Here is a 13,846-nt window from a genome sequence, read left to right on the forward strand (position 1 = left end):
ACCAGCCTGGGCAACGTGAAAAAAAACCCATCTCTTCGAAAAATACAAAAAAAAAGTAGCCGAGCATGATGACTCGCGCCTGCAGTCCCAGCTACTTGGGAGGCTCAGATGGGAGGATTGCTTGAGCCTGGGAGTTCGAGGCTCTGGTGAGCCATGATTGTACCACTGCATTCAAGCATAGGTGACAGACTGAGACTCTGTCTCAAACCAATAAAAAAAAAAAAAGAAAGCAACCTGCCCTGTCTTCCCTCTGCACATTCCCCACCTTTCCTCACACCAGGAAAGAGGACTACACAGCAGGAAATATGGTCTCCACCAGCCCCCTAGCCTACAGCTTTAGCCACCAGAGCAGTAAACCATTTTTTCCAGCCTGTTTGATGGAGAAAATGGTTTATTGCTCTGGCGGCTAATGCTGTAGCTTTAGCCATGGGAACCCTCATGGGCTCCCCGACGAGGCTATGGAACTCTGTGGCTCAGTTCCACAGCAAGTAACTTGCTGGCTCAACTCGACTCAAAGTTGAGTGTGCTGGGCCATCCACAGCCACTCTGATCGGCTGTGGGGGACGGACGCATGTAGAGCCCTTTACAGCAGTGGCGCCCTCGGCAGGGGTGGATGAGAAGACAGTGAATTTGCAGGCATTTTTTCTGATCCTTAAAACTCCTGTGAGACAGGTCATTTTACAGATGGCATTGAGGCTCAGAAAGATAAGACACCTTTCTCAATATCACACAGTGGTGAGTGGCAGAGCTGGGGCTCAAACGCAACAGCAAAGGTCGTGCCTACTTCTCTGAGACCACACCACTTCCATGACAGCATTCAGCGCACGGGATTCCCTCCAAAACGGAACCGCATCATTCTCACCAGTATCCAGGTAACACCTGCAGGGACACAAGCTCCCAGGTGAGAAACTGGAGGGTCCGATGAGAAAAACAATAAAGACAAGCTGGCAGCGCCAGAAAATGGGTTAGAAAAAAACTAGACTTGAACCTTTACGCTCATAAAATAGCTAATGGTAGTCTTTCGTTTTTAAAGGTGGGCTTTTGTTTATTTATTCATTCAGCAAAAAATCACGAGTGCTTTCTGCGCACCAGGGCTAGAGGGAAGATACAGCACCAACCCCCAACGGCCGTGCAGTTCTCCTATTCGGCCAGCAGAGGGGGCGAAGGGCCAGTTCTGTGAGAGGACCTGCAGGGCTCTGGACACCAGCTGAACCGCGTGGGCAGCCACACCACCCCCTGGCCAAGCCACAAAATGCCCAAGACCAAGAAGTCCCAGGTGTCCCTTAGGTGTTTAGAGCTACAGTGAGGGTCCCTGGGGAGATCTGGGAACAGTCCTGCACCATGGTCCTGAGAAGATGAGGAGAGAAGGAGGGAATCCTTGGGTAGAACCAACATGCCCCACCCAGACAAAAGGGTCGGAGTATCTAAGAACTGGCAAGTCAAACCTCAGATACAAAACACAGTCCTCTTTGACCACACAACAAGCCCTCAGTGATACTACGCACTAAATCGCGCGACCCCATTTCCAAGCTTCCAACTCTACTGTCCTCAGTGAGACGAAAGGAAGGGTTCCCCACCTTTTCACTATAGCTGACTGGGGTGGAGGAAGCCTGGATGTAAAGATAGATTTGAAAAAGAAGTGCAGGAGCATTCAAGGCCGTGGACAGGCCCCCTGGCAAATTCACCTAGGAGCTGCCAGGGTGGGGAGATTGCTGAACCAATTGTTCAGGGCCAGCGTTGCAAAGCTAGCGTCTGTCATCATGGGGAACAGAAGGGTCATATGTGCCACATCGCCAGCTTCCCACTACTCCCCTAATGAGCCAAGAAAGACATGAAAGCCAGTTAGTGACCAAACGTCCCCATTCTGCACTGCACATGTACTAGAGGGGATACCCGAAAGGCCAGTTAATCAAAAACTAAGCCCGTCACCCCAAGTGACCCCGTTCAACTGTAAAATAGGTTGTTGGGGGGGAATTCCTAATGTCCATCCTAATGCACACATTCTGAGTTTCTGGTTCTCATGTTGTGTGACTTGGTCACAAATGACCAAGTCAACCTTTCTACTTCCTCAGCATAAGCTGTTATTGATCATCTTGTTTTCAAGGAGACACGCGTGCGCACACACACACATGCACTCCAAATCAGCATGCTGTGAGGTACCACACAGAGTGAAGTTTGCTGTATATCCTTTTTTTTTTTTTTTTTTTGAGACGGAGTCTTGCTCTGTCGCCCAAGCTGGAGTGCAGTGGTGCGATCTCACTGCAAGCTCCACCTCCCAGGTTCACACCATTCTCCTGCCTCAGCCTCCCAAGTAGCTGGAACTACCGGCGCCCACCACCATGACCGGCTAATTTTTTGTATTTTTAGTAGAGATGGGGTTTCACAGTGTTAGCCAGGATGGTCTCGATCTCCTGACCTCGTGATCCGCCCGCCTCGGCCTCCCAAAGTGCTGCTATTACAAGCGTGAGCCACTGCACCCAGCCTGCTGTATATACATTTTAAAAATTTCAACCAGGATATGAAGAATGCAGATGGTGACAAATGACTCCGTGTTACAAATGAGTCACATTACCACACAGAAGGGAATGGGGAACAAAGGAGCTGACCTAAGTAACTTTGGCAAATACAGTTTTGACTAAATACTGTAAGGCTAAAACCAAGAACCGTACACACACACACACACACACACACAACTTCAGTTAGCAATTGTGTTTCTCACAGTAATATATTTTCAAACTACTTAATATGTATGCTAGGGTTGAATAAACATGTAAAAATATCATAGATAATAAGAGCTGGGTTTCCTCTCTGTAAGAAAAGAAAGTTACAAATAAGGAAAGCAGGAAGGTTAGAATGAGTACTATGGAGCAAGACTGGAGTCAGAGGTAGCAGTGTGGACCCATGCTTTTGTTTTACAGATATATACAAAAATACATAAAGATGTGTGTATCCACATGTATTGGTGTGTGTATGTATATATGTGTGTACAGGGGGCCTAGTAGCTGTGACATTTCAGCATCAATGAGGACACCTAATGCTCTTTATTTCTAAACATCATTGTTCAATAAAAGGAACCAGGGCTCCTTGGGTTAGTGGTTGCTTTCAGGTCTGGGGCGAGGAAAATACAAGACAAGATGAACCTGGAGCATCTTGTGGTGCCAGGAAGTAATACAGGGCTTTCAAAAAAGAAAGGACCTGTAATCCTAGCACTTTGGGAGGCCGAGGTAGGTGGATCACTTGAGGCCAGGAGTTCGAGACCAGCTTGGCCAACATGGTGAAACCCCCCTCTCTACTACAAATACAAAATTTAGCCAGGTGTGGTGGTGTATGCTTGTAATCCCAGCTACTCAGGGGGCCAAGGCAGAAGACTCGCTTGAAGCTGGGAGGCAAAGGTTGCAGCAAGTCAAGGTTATACCACTGCACTTTGGCCTGGGCAACAGAGTGAGAGTTTGAAAAAAAAAAAAAGAAGAAGAAGAAGAAAGAAAGAAGATGAAAGAAAGAGAGAAAGAGAGAAGGAAGGAAGGAAGGAAGGAAGGAAGGAAGGAAGGAAGGAAGGAAGGAAGGAAGGAAGGAAGGAAGGGAGGGAGGGAGGGAGGGAGGGAGGGAGGGAGGGAGGGAGGGAAATAGGTGGAGGAGGGAAGGAGAAAAGTAAAGTAAAGGATGGAACCACATCAAAGGACACGAGCACCAACCTGAAAGCGTTCTCTGCAAATGTAATCAAGTTACAATGAAGTCATACTGGATTAGGGTGGACCCTAAACCCAATGCCTGTTGTCCTTATAGAAGGACACAGGGAAGAAAGCACGGAATGGCCAGAATTGCCAGCACCCACCAGAAGTTAGCAGGGAGGCATGGGCCAGATTATACCCTAGAGATATCAGAAGGAATCCCCCTGCATACACCTTGACCTCAGGTTCTGGCCTTCTAGACAGTGGAAGAATACATTTCTGTGTTCTGGGCCAGCCAGGTTTCGGTAATTTGTTATGGTAGCCCTAGAAAAGTCATACAGATGGTAAAATTAATGTGTGAAAGTTTAAGCAGAAATAAGATATTCGCCTAATCTCTAAGTATCTTCCCTCTAATATTTATTAATTTCAAAGGGAAAATAGTAACTTTATCAAAATGAAACCTGACAGACACCACCTTGGGCAATGATGAAGGCTGACATCACTGGTAATACGTACCGTCATGTTCCCAACACGATGTAATGGGAAGGGCGCATCACCTGTGTGGTGTCCCTTCCCTTATGCAAAACCTGTCTAATCACAAGAATCAGCTGGAACACCTAGGTTGAGGGACATTCTACAAAAGAACTGATCAGTACATTCAAGTGTCAAGATCACGAAACACAAGAAAAGACTAAAGGCAGTCAAGGATCAGAGGAGACAGGATCCAACAACGAAATGCAGTGGGAGATCCCGGAACAGCAGGGGAAATCAGTGAGACAAATGGATGCAATTCAAAGAACATTGTGATTTAATGAATGGTACCGTACCACTGTTAATTTTTTTAGTTGTGATCACTTTTTTATAGTTAAGATGGTAACATATGGGGAAATGGAGGGAAGGCTTCACATGAACTCTGTACTGCTTTTGCAACTCTGCTATAAGTCCAAAATTATCTTCAAATTTAAAAAGTAGTAACAGGCATACCTCATTTTATTGCCCTTTGCTGTAGTGTGCTTTGCAGATATTGCAGGGTTTTCTTGTTTTTGTTTTGTTTTTAATAAACTAGGTGTGTGGCAACTCTGCAAGGTGAGCAGGTCCATCAGCACCACCACTATTTTTTTTTTTTTTTTTTGAGATGGATTCTCTGTCGCCCAGGCTGGAGTGCAGTGGGGCAATCTTGGCTCAGTGCAACCTCTTCCTCCCGGGTTCAAGCAATTCCCCTGCCTCAACCTCCTGAGTAGCTGGGAATACAGGTACGCACCACCACACCCAGCTAATTTTTGTTTGTTTGTTTTTGTATTTTTAGTAAAGACAAGGTTTCACCATGGTGACCAGGATGGTCTCGATCTCCTGACCTCATGATTCACCCGCCTTGGCCTCCCAAAGTGCAGGGATTACAGGCATAAGCCACCGCGCCCGGCCATCAGCACGACTTTTCCAACAGCATGTACTCACTCGTGTCTCTGTGTCACATATGGGTAATTCTTGAAATATTTCAAACGTTTCCATTATTATTATATCTAGTATAGTGATCTGTGATCAGTGATTTCTGATGTTACTATCGTAATTGTTTTGGGATGACGTGAACTGTGCCCACATAAAATAACGAACTGAATCTGTAAATGCCGTGTGTGTGTTCCGACTGCTCTACCAACCAGCCATTCCCCCGTCTCTCTCCCTCTCCTCAGGCCTCCCTATTCCCTGGGACAAAATACTAAAATAGGCCAATCAGTAACCCTAGAATGGCTTCTCACTGCTCAAGTGAAAGGAAGGGTCACGCACATCTCATCTGAAATCAAAAGCTAGTGAGGATTAAGCTAAGTGAGGAAGGCACGTCAAAAGCCGAGACAGGCAGAAAACTAGGTCTCCTGTACCAAATAGTTAAGTTGTGAATGCAAAGCAAAAGTTTTGAATTAAAAATGCTACTCTAGCAAATACACGAATGATAAGAAAGTGCAACAGTCTTATTGCTGATATGGAGACAGATTCAGTGGCCTGGATAAAAAAAAAATCAAACCAGCCACAACATTCCCTTGAGCCAAACCCTAATACAGAGCAAGGTCCTAACTTAGTTGATAAAGCAGCGTCAGAGTTTGAGATGATTGACTCTAATTTTGAAAGATGTTCTACTGTGATAAAATGCTATCAAACAGTACTGCATGCTATAGAGAAAACGTTCATGAAAGGTGGAGTCAATCAGTGCAGCAAACTTTATCACTGTGTTATTTTAAGAAATTGCCACAGCCACCCCAACCTTCAGTAACCACCACCCTGGTCAGTAGCCATCCACATGGAGGCAAGATCCTCCAGCAGCAAAAAGATTATGACTTGCTGAAGCCTCAGATTATCATATTTTTTTTAGAAATAAAGTATTTTAAATTAAGGTATGTACGTTTTTTGACAGAATATTATTGCACATACTTAATAGACTATAGTATAAACACAACTTTTGTATATGCAGCGGGAAACCAGAAAGCTCATGTGGCTGGCTTGCTTGCAATATTTTCTTTATTGCAGTAGGCTGGGGCTAAACCCACAGTATCTGCAAGGTATGCGTGTGTTAGGGGAAGGGGTACTGCAGGACGGGAAACCCCATGAGGAAAGTCAGCCGAATGATCACTTGATATTTCAAGACACAAGAAACTCAGCACTGTAAAAAATTAAGCTCAATAATTAGACTGCCACGACTGAACTTCCAGTGTACAAGGCGCCAATACTTGGATCACTCACAAGACAACATGCTGCGTTTAACATTTTTATTTTTAATTCCGCTTTGGTAGTACAAAAGTCATAAAAGTACAAACCAGACAGTTAAAAATACACTTGACACTCGAAATGGTGAAAAATTTCCTTTACAAATTTTTACATCAAGGTAGTAGCCAACTCATTTATGACACCAAAAAGTTGTCCATCATTAGTGTTTTCTAGAGAAAGTCTGCTGTGGATTCCCTCATCCTTAGAAAGAAGGAGAAGAAACACAAGACCTGTAAACATCAGTAGCTTTGGGAACACTTAGGAATTCTCAGAGAGTTCAGTATAAACCAGTAAAAAGCGTATGTATTGAAAATATTGAACACTTAACTTTTGGCAAATTTGGAAGCCTGCCAGACAAAAACTGCTCAAGTATTAGAAAATATTTAAAACATACTCTTGGTATAAATACAATTTTAAATATTTTTGAGTATTCTCTTGCCTGTTGTATTGCTATTTAAAAAAAAAAAAAGTGCTCTGACTTGCATAAGATGGAAAAATAATTAAAGCTAAAGAATATCTTACATTTTATCCCCCACCATTTTGAGGGCATATTTTTTAAATCAAAAAAGTATGCTTGTTTGTTTTTAATTAAAACGATTAGCCTAGGCTGCACATATATTATTTACACTAATACATACCACTAGAAGTCCTATATTGCTGCTTTCTGGATCTCAGTGAAATTTATTTCCATACTGACTTTCTCCGGTCCACAGTGTAGATGAATGTATACACACACAGTGTTTATTAATTGTCAGTAAAAATTCTCATGGAACTGAATTCCCCATTTACTTAAAAGGTTAGACATGTTTAGTTTGATGCTGGAAATAGAATCGCTTAAGTCTATGTACAGTAAATACTTTGAAGTATATTTTTATGGAAATCATCTTTTGGGACACAAATGAAAGATGTGCTTTTTCTATGTGAAATAAAGGAAGTGCCCAAGGCACCCCCAACACTGACATGGAGGCGGGTCTTGGAGACCTTGTAACTCTCCCTGCCAGCTCACCCCAGAGCTACCATAAATCACGTACTACTATTTATGCCTCTGGGTCCTTTCAGGTGTTTTGTAAAATGTACAGTTAAAAAAAAAAAAAGAAAAAGAAAAAGAAAAGTCTGTCAGGCCTAAAGGGAAAGTAACTGGAGTATTTTAAATAAGGAGCATTAGTTACAAGAGGAAAAACAGGAAATACACAAAGAAAAACATGCCAGAGGTAGGTGCAGGCCCATCTTGTATGAGAAGCAGGGTTCTTTTGGCTTGGCATTGGGTTGTCCAAACAAATTTGTGTGTGTGTGTGTGTGACTTTAAACCATTTTCTCCTTTACTCAATGGATTGACCAAGAATCGCTCAGCTAAAGGTTAGGAAAAAAAAAAAAAAAAAGGCCGGGTGCAGTGGCCCATGCCTATAATCCTAGCACCTTGGGAGGCCGAGGCGGGTAGATCACCTGAGGTCAGGAGTTCAAGACCAGCCTGACCAATATAGTGAAACCCCGTCTCTGCTAAAAATACAAAAATTAGCCAAGCTCGGTGGTACATGCCTGTAATCCCAGCTACTCAGGAGGCTGAGGCAGGAGAATGATTTGAACTTGGGGAGGTGGAGATTGCAGTGAGCCGAGATTATGCCACCGCACTCCATTCTAGATGACACAGCGAGACTCTGTCTCAAAAAAAACCTTCTCAAAATGTGTAAGTGCTGTAGGAGTGACATGGTAGTGGCAGGAGTTAATGCTGAATTTGTAGTCAAGGCATCCAAAGTCTAGCATCTGGTCCCATCTGACTCCATGGTCCCTTGGGGAATCAACTCCTCAGGGCTAGACTAGATTCTTTCCATTGAGCTTTTACCACTGAAGATTTATCTTTTCTTTTGTAACAGCTAACCTGTATGTATGAAGATCTAGGATGTAGGAACAGGAAAAAGAGAAACTCACGCTCACGTGCACACATGTATACACATATACACACACACCCCTGAGCATAAGCTCAGACTGTACGTGAATAGTGTCACTGCACATACTGATCATAATGGAAAAACTACAGTGTGTACACTAAGGCCTGGGATTAGGGGCTGGGAAGGGTAGAGGCGGGGAGTGGTTAGGAAGATAAAAACAGCTCTTTCCTTCCCCGGAAGTATAATAAATTTTTCAAGACTCTTTCAAAGCAAACTGAATTTTGTATACGGCACAGCAATAACATTCCCTTTTAGGTTTTATTCACATGCCTGCTGACTCCATGACAGAAATTGTATAAAATATATAAAAAATTCCCGAGGCAACTTCATATCTTGTAAGTTTTCAGTCTCTTAGAGTTCTTCAAGTCAAGTCATTCCTGCAAGAAAAAACAAAAAAAGTAGATCATTAACCAAGGGTAAGCATCATATCACATATTAATCTGCCTGAGTATTTAAAAACACAGAAGAATTATAAACTATTCTTACCCTGTCCCATCCCATCCCACCCCATTCCTTCCACCATTACACATTTTTTTTCTAGAATTCAGTCTGAAGAAATTTAAGTAAAATACAATTAATTCCAAGAGTTCTCTGGAGATCTGGCTGTTTAAACGTACATGCCCCTCCCCCTTTCTCTCTCTTGCTCCTGCTTTTCCCACGTGATGTGCCTTCCATAGGTGTCTTTCTAAAGCCCCACGGAAGAGAGTTGACTGGAGGTCTCTACTGACCATCCAGGACTGCACAGTTGGGATTTCAAGTAAGAACACAATGATTAAACATACCATCTTAGGTCTTTATTGTACCTTCAGGGTTCTGGATTGTATTTTTAAGTCATTCTAACAACCAACCCTTGTCAACGTCTACATTTACATTACAAACAAAGCCCCATACTTGTAAAATAGCTCCCTGCTTTTTAAATGACTTTTTATAACTATCTCATATAATGAACAGTTCTGTGACTTTTTACTTTCCTGTTTTATAGACTGGGATGACCCAGGACAGGACTAAATGTATGCTGAAACACACATACCATGCAGGTGAACCCACACGAGGTTCAGGAACAAAACCTTCTCCTATCTGCCAAAATCATGTGTACCCTATAAATGCTAAACAAAACCAGAGACAGATCCAGCTTGCAGAAATATGAAGAAATAGCATGAAGCTGGTAGAAGTGTTTTGAAGAACATACTTTTTACTTATTTTACAGATTGTCCTTCAAGATACGTACCTTATTATTATCTATGTTATCCTCTTCTGTCATTTGGTCATCCATAATATTCAGTGGTTACAAGAGCATAGAGACAGAGCACAAGCGGAAGAATGAGGGAGAGAGACAGAAAGAAAGAGATTTATTTCCCAAATGAGATGATGAGCAAAGGACCTCTATCCCCTTAGCTAAAAAGGAAATGAAACATTGTCCAATAAAACAGCAAGGATCAAGTTTTTAATTCTAATGAAGTAAGTAATACCCTGCACTGAATTGCCAAAACTGTACAAGAACTGCGGATTTTTACTGTAAAACTGAACAAAGTCAAGTCTGGAACTACTTTCAGGTAAGAGTCAATTCATATAAACATTCTAGCAGAGGGGGAAAAAAGGTAAAAAGGCCAGAGATAGAGAAATATAAAAATGGCCCTAAAAAACAAAAGGAAAAAATGAGAGGGAATTTTCCAGGCAAAACCTTAAACTAGGCCATTATCTAGAAAACAGGTATGGTATTCCACTATTTTTATGTCTCCTCTTTATGTGCTCCCTTAGAACTACACATTTTTGCATCAAGGAAAATAACAAAGTCACAGGTGGGGGATGTCAGGCCTAGAAAGTAATGTTTCATCACAGTAACCATTTTCACTGCAACCTAGAAACACTCCTCAGTTTGAGTGCTTTGCACAGATTTGACCGGCTTTGAGAACGGGGCATGCAAGAATACAGGCTAGGCTAAGAAAGAGCGGCCTGGATTCAAATCCAGACCCCTACTGCCAGCTGTGGAACCATGGCTGTCTCTGTAGCATTCTCTCATAGGGTTACTGGGGATTCGACATGAGATGATCCTATGCACAACGCTTAATACGAGGAAAAGCGATCAGTGTGCTCCGAAAGGTTAACTATTCTGGTCATTACCATCATCCAATTCTCTGCTCTCAACAATCACATTAGCTTTCTTCAACAGCTGCCTTCTGCAGCTGATAAAAACTGCACTGTCTGCAATATCGTCGGGAGAGGAAGTAAAAAATACAAATTGCTGCTTAAAGTCCTCACTGCTAATACCAGAAACTAAGCAGAAAAGGGAAAGCTAATCTTATTAAAACCCTTGCAGTTCTGGTCTCTCCTTACAAACACACATTTATTAGAAGGTAGCACATAACTGACACAACACTATGACCTTCCAGGTACTTCTTTAACCCAGAACAACAATAAGTGTTACAAGGTACCTTCCACATTGTCCTGCAGCAGTCAGAAATCACGTGTGGGTGGGCACAGATACACCAGAAGGCTAACAGGAGTGGGTGGGAGAGGGAAGAAACACCCACTCACTCACTGTTACCAGCTGCCATCACATGGGACCACACCACACTGAGCAAGCCTGACCTTTCTCTTCAGGAGAAATTTGGTGATTGCAATTTACACAAGTGACTACTCAAGCTGGAAACAATCAAGCAAAGTTCCATTACATGGAAAACACAATTCAGAAATCTCAAAGTGTAACCATTTTGCTTATAAAAGAAGACTGACAGATAAAAATTAAGAACCACTTGGCCAGGCGGTGGCCCACGCCTGTAATCCCAGCACTTTGGGAGGCCGGGGTGGGCGGATCATGAGGTCAGGCGATTGAGACCATCCTGGCTAACACGGTGAAACCCCATCTCTACTAAAAATACAAAAAATTAGCCGGGCGAGGTGGCGGGCGCCTGTAGTCCCAGCTACTCGGGAGGCTGAGGCAGGAGAATGGCGTGAACCTGGAAGGCGGAGTTTGCAGTGAGCTGAGATCCGGCCACTGCACTCCAGCCTGGGCAACAGAGCAAGACTCCGTCTCAAAAAAAAAAGAACCACCCACAAGATTTATCTGGAGCAAAGGAAGAGGTTGTCTTTTTCTTTAGAGTTTATTGGTTATGACATAATCTTATAAAGATAAAGCCATAATCCTATCATTATATTATGGTTCCACTGAAGCTGCCATATGTCTCTGATTAGGATACACATATAAATATCTATGCCTTGTTAAAAAGGATTCTCTAGAAAAAAAGAAACTGATCCCTTTAAAAATTAGAAACGTGTTATAAGAAACTAGGAGCCTAAGCAGATTAATGAACAGTAAACGCTAAAATCTCTAAGTGTAGGGTGTTAAGGAAGGAAAAGTCTATGATTAATAATAACAGCACTGGCATTTGCAGAGCACTTTCTCTGTGCCAGGTACTGTCATGCTAAGCACTCTAGGGTCATTAACTCCATCTTCCTGATGACTCCATGAGTCAATCAATGATGATTCCCATTTTCGTAGGAGGAAACTGAGGCTTCCAGGTTCAATAATTTACCAAAGGCCACACAATTAGTAATGGGAAAGTAGGAAATCCATCCCAGGCAGTCAGACCTGGAAGACCACAAAGCTACCTCCACACTGAATTGCTATCCGGTCACCCCAGAGACACCCACAGCATCACTGAGATCCTCTGGTACCCTCGCTTCTCTGTTCCCCACCTGTGTGGCGGGCAACAGAAAGGAAATGCAGAAACTAGAAATGCTGTCAGGGTCTCTCTCAGGGGAAATCACTGTGGTTGCATGAACAGTTAAATGATGCTAAAAACCTATACTTTAAAGGGGCCCAGTCCCTGGGAAGATCAAAAGTACACTTACACAACACTGAATTTCCATCTCATTCTAAGACAAGGCTATGGAATCACACAGTCGGATTCGTAATTTTCTTGAACACTTTTAAATAAAATAAATAGAGAAGATTGTTTATAGAAAGAGTTACATGACAGCAGTATTAACACTGAAGTCTTGGAGCTACATTTAAGTGATCGTTCACTAATAATCTGTGCTCCTTTAAGGCTCACACGTCTTAGTTAGAGATTTATCTTGTTCCAGGCCCTACTGACCATTCTGCGGTTACACGCTTGCGGGTTATGATTGCTGTGCATGTGACACCATGGTCCTGCAACGGTACTGCCAGTGTAGATTGGCATCTTGGCAGATAGAGATTAATGGGATCGCATCACAATGGAGTCAGTGCTTATAGTCCTTTAAATCTTGCTCTGGTCTAAACTGTGTGTTAAATTTTATAAATTAACATGAATACCTTCTTATGTTAATAAATGCTCTTGTTCATTTAACAAACCCAATAGATTCATGCTAATCTAGGCTAATCCATGCAATCTTTTAGAATCAGTGTTTCCCAGAGTGATCAGCAGAACCTGCTGTAGAATCGGCTTAAATACTACCAAAAACTGCAGGTTCCTTGGGCCCCTCCCTGAGACCTACTAAATCAGAGTCTATGGGGTTGTAGTCCAGGACTCTGCTTTCCTATAAGATGCTTCATTGATTCTAATGCACGTATGAAGGTTTAAGCATAAAGACCCAGTACTAATGTTTGTCAACTGATTAAAAACAGCAAGAATTAAATCCACTTCCAAAGGGTAAACTCTGCAAACACAACACTATAAAGTCAGTGGAGGTCAAAAAATATATCTCAGAAATGGGGGAGAAAACAAATATGACAAAATCATTTAAAGACCGAAATATTAATTAAAATTTCAGTAACTCAGCCGGGCATGATGGCTCATGCCTATAATCCCAGCACTTTGGGAGGCTGAGACGGGTGGATCACCTGAGGTCAGGAGTTCGAGACCAGCCTGGCCAACATGGTGAAACCACGTCTCTACTAAAAACACAAAAATTAGCTGGGCATGATGGTGCATGCCTATAGTCCCAGCTACTTGGGAGGCTGAGGCAGGAGAATCGCTTAAACCTGGGAAGCGGAGGTTGCAGTGAACCGAGATCGTGCCACTGTAGTCCAGCCTGTGTGACAGAGTGAAACTCCGTCTCAAAAAAAAAAAAAAAAAATCAGTAACTCTATTTGAACTGCAAAATTTTAAAACTACAGAATCATTTTTTAAATGTATTTCAAAGTAGTTGGGAATTAGAATTCGACTCACCTGCAGAGGACTCTTGATGATGAGATGAATGCCGTACTATCACACCTGTTAAGGAATCACTGTGGGCCAATTATGTACAAGGTGCCACCTGAAGGCTCAGCAGCGGATGAGAAGACACCATCCAAAGGCACTGCCCAAGCCCTGAAGGGGCTTCGAGTATGCAGGGAGGAAGCTTAAAGAATCAACTTCGACCCAAGAAAAATGAGACATGCTGCGTATCATTTTTAAACACAACTGGAATATTTTATAACTCGTTTTTTAAATCTAATAATATATAGTAGATGCTCTGTGTCTGTACATATAACGCTACTTCAATCTTTTTTTT

The 13,846-nt window shown here is 42.6% G+C and overlaps 1 protein-coding gene across 3 annotated transcripts in view; it reads right to left on the reverse strand.

Moving 5' to 3' along the window:
* RELL1 (RELT like 1) overlaps nucleotides 1-13,846 on the reverse strand; it is a 92,654-nt gene that overhangs the window by 11,805 nt on the left and 67,003 nt on the right. Inside the window, exons 7-8 of one of the 3 annotated variants that reach the window (XM_025386209.1) lie at nucleotides 9,597-9,622; nucleotides 6,411-8,745 (exon numbers count right to left, since the gene is read on the reverse strand). The exons of 1 other annotated variant lie outside the window; for it this stretch is intronic. The gene's annotated coding sequence lies outside the window, so the exon portion shown is untranslated. Of the gene's footprint in view, nucleotides 1-6,410; nucleotides 8,746-9,596; nucleotides 9,623-13,846 lie in introns of those variants that run through there. One more of the 3 variants, XM_025386208.1, reaches the window with a different exon arrangement.

The sequence above is a fragment of the Theropithecus gelada genome, chromosome 5, assembly GCF_003255815.1.
Source record: "Theropithecus gelada isolate Dixy chromosome 5, Tgel_1.0, whole genome shotgun sequence".
In the NCBI taxonomy this organism is placed as follows: domain Eukaryota; kingdom Metazoa; phylum Chordata; class Mammalia; order Primates; family Cercopithecidae; genus Theropithecus; species Theropithecus gelada.